Source organism: Gadus macrocephalus, chromosome 18, assembly GCF_031168955.1.
Source record: "Gadus macrocephalus chromosome 18, ASM3116895v1".
Taxonomy (NCBI): Eukaryota; Metazoa; Chordata; class Actinopteri; order Gadiformes; family Gadidae; genus Gadus; species Gadus macrocephalus.
The window spans coordinates 18,502,931-18,506,346 of record NC_082399.1 but is presented as its reverse complement, the minus strand read 5'-3'; positions in this window follow the sequence as shown (position 1 = coordinate 18,506,346).

The window sequence follows — 3,416 nt, the reverse complement described above, 5'->3', positions numbered from 1 at the left end:
ATGCAACCCATGATGGCAATGCCGCACTTCTACAGCGGATGACTACTTCGTGTCATCCGTTGCACGCTTGGGAGGATGCCCGGAGTGTCTGCGTGCTGACAGGAACGGAAAATGGACACGTCGAGATTAAAGTCGACATGACATTTCAACTTTATTCTCGACATTTCGATTTTAATCTCGTCACGGCAAAAATATTTTTTTGCTTCACGTGTGGCCCTAATACTCCGTCGTAGCCTACTACTTTTCATAGTCACTGGCGGCGAAAAACAAATTAAAATAAATTAAACTAGTAGCTTTTTACACGAGGCACCTATAAAATGGCTGCCATACATAACGTAGCGGCCTATACAGAGCACCGTCGAAGCCTCGTATGTCTCGTCACCTGGTTGTTCACACGCCAGACACTTCTCGGACGGCAGAGTTGTCCGCCCATTCAATATTTAACCGTTAACCTTCGTTCAAACGTTTAACTAATCTTCAACGCAATCTTCAAGCGGGTTGGTTTCTGACATACGTCAGACCTGTGTTGATGGTAAAACAATAAGTGTTTTTAATTTTTTACTATCATTACCAAGAACACACGTTTGACCCGCTTGAAGATTGCCTTAAAATAAGGGGATTTTTAGGCGTGAATGGACCTCTGCCCCGGGTGTTTACCACGCGGCAAGATGGCAGCGGCATTGCTGCATACGTGCCACTGAACAGCGCAGCTCAGGTGATATCTAGTCAGTGTATAGCTATGGTCTCTAAACGTTTATTTCTTGTTGCACTTGCGCCAAAATAATTAATCGAGTGGAAATATGATTGTTATATATACCAGGCGTTTCTCTGTGGGGACCCCCGTTTATATGGCTTAGAGAGGCTAGGTGCTTGCTACATCCGGGTGTACTTGGTAGAAGCGAAATGCAATAGTAAGGGGCGAGGGAGGGCCTTCAGACCTGTCATGTAGGCCCCATCCATTTTTTGGGTGAAAACGGATAAGAGTTGATGCGCGCGCAGGCTTGATGAGCGCGCGCAGTGTGTGTGTTAAAAGTTATTAATTCAATTAGGTCTTGTTCAGGGGCCGTATTCACAAAGCATTTTATCTTACCGCTAGGAGTGCTCCTAACTCGCGCTAAAACATTTTACGTAGGAGTTTTTTCTTAAAAGTTATTCACAAAGCCGCTGAGACCTAAGGATAAATCACAAAGAGTGAACTAAGAGTGACGCGCCGTTGCTATGGATTACGTCAATTCTCGTGCACGAGTTTAGAAGCTGTCAGTTCGGTGATTGGTTGTTCAGACGAGCCCACTGAATCACCGAAAAACAAGGAAATAGCCCAGGCTAGAAATGAATTCCTATTAAGTAGTTATAGTGCAGTTAGCAGAATACACGCATGATGACAATTTTGTGCAGACCACGATAATGACGTTGTAGCCTGCACGTTCAAGAGAGAGAGAAAGCAAACAATAAAAATACGTAAAAGAAAATAAATGTTACGAACTACCCAAGTGTTGACTGATTTGTGCCAAGGTGTTTACCTAAAATGTGTTTTCAAAGTGATCCCTAAATGCCTGTCCACTCGGTTCCACACGGCCAAATTCCTTGTAATGTTGATCGCCATCATCATCATCATCATCATCATCATCATCATCATCGTCGTCTGGCTGTGGAATGTTCCTCCGCTTGCAGAGGTTGTGTAGAATGGCACATACAGTGATTACTGTGCTTGCCCTCTCTGGGGTGAGGCGTATTTCGCCGTGGAGGACATGAAACCGACGTTTCATCTGCCCAATTCCTCTCTCCACAACATTTCGTGTATGTTTGTGTGCTCGCAAAGAGCCAATACGATGTGTTTTACGCATAGGACTAAGCGTAATCTGCGTAATCACTTATATTTAACTGTGCTCCCGGTTGTGGATTGAGGTAGGGTGTCTAGAGCCACGTCTTGCATGGATAGTCACTGTCACCCAGCAAGTGACACCCAACTGGTACATCTCAAAAAGCTGCCTCAGACCGCTCACCATTAAAATGCGCGAATCATGGGTAGCTGAAGATCCAGGCCACTTTGCAACAACATCCAGTAGGCTATGTTAAAATTTGCATCAAAAACAACCTGCGTGTTGATGGAATGCACTTTCTTCCTATTGACGAACACGTCCTCGTCTTTTGATGGCGCAATTATTTTTATTTTTTATAAGTTATATATATATTTTTATAACTTTATAACTTTATAACATTTTATTTCGGGACTAATCGGATTATTCCTGTTAGTCGGGGATGTTATTGCATCGCGCATTAACTCCACAATAAGTTGAATACCCTAACATTTCGTCTCGCAGGCATTTTAAGATTCTTTGTGAATAGGTCTTACTGAGTTAGGGGTCCTCTTGAGGACTTTTAAGCTCTCCTAGACTTAGGTGCTACTTTTAGTCCTAAAATACTTTGTGAATTGCTCTTAGTGAAAAAAGTTAGGAGTCCTAAATTTAAGAGAGACACGCCCATTATTTTTAGGAGTTACTCCTAAATTCGCCAGTTAGGACCTACTTTTAGCCCTAAGATCCTTTGTGAATACGGCCCCAGGTGTTTATTGTGCTCACCTGTAGTCTTTTACAGGTTGTTTTTTTATATTAATTGGCTGCTGTTCAGGGCTTCTGGGTGCTACTGTGTTTCATTTTTAAGTAAAAATATTAAAATGTACAAATATTCATACTGTTTTGTGTAAATAGGAAAATATGAAATGGTTATTTAACTACCAATTTTTATTTTGTAAATTGCTATGTGGAAAATATAAAATGCTTATTGAAGTTGCATATCTGTCTTAATTCTCTTTTCTTTCTTTTTCCAGGTCTACATGCTTAAAATGGTAGAATGCAAACATAAATGAGTTGGCTTTGTAAGTACTGTACCTACTTCTCAGAAAATCGTAGAAGAATAATTGAACATTATAGAGCTGTCCATGGACATTTTGGAAGAAACTGTCCATTGCCCTGTATCTACAGTGACTGTCATCGAGTTTTCCGATCACAGCAATCCCTGAAAAACCACTTAACACAACATGGAGTTTCACAGCATGAACCTACTGGACATTTAAACTTTAAAACTTCAGTTATGCGATTTCAATGAATCAGTGAATATAAAACAGTATTTCTCTCATCTTGGGAAACATCTTAAAAGTAAAGAGACTGTTACTTGCCCCTTTAATCATTGTTCTTTCAAATCAAGGGTTTACTCTACCTTTACTTCACACAAAAGTCGATTTCATAACAATGTCACACTGCAAGACTTGAAATCTGACCTTGTTCTTCAAACAAATGTCAATGAGGTGCACCTGGTTGATCAAGTGCAGTCAGAAATCAGTGATGCTGAATTTTCTGGGGTTGAGAATATAACCGAGCATGAAGTAAACACTGATACAGTTCAGGCTAGACTTGCAT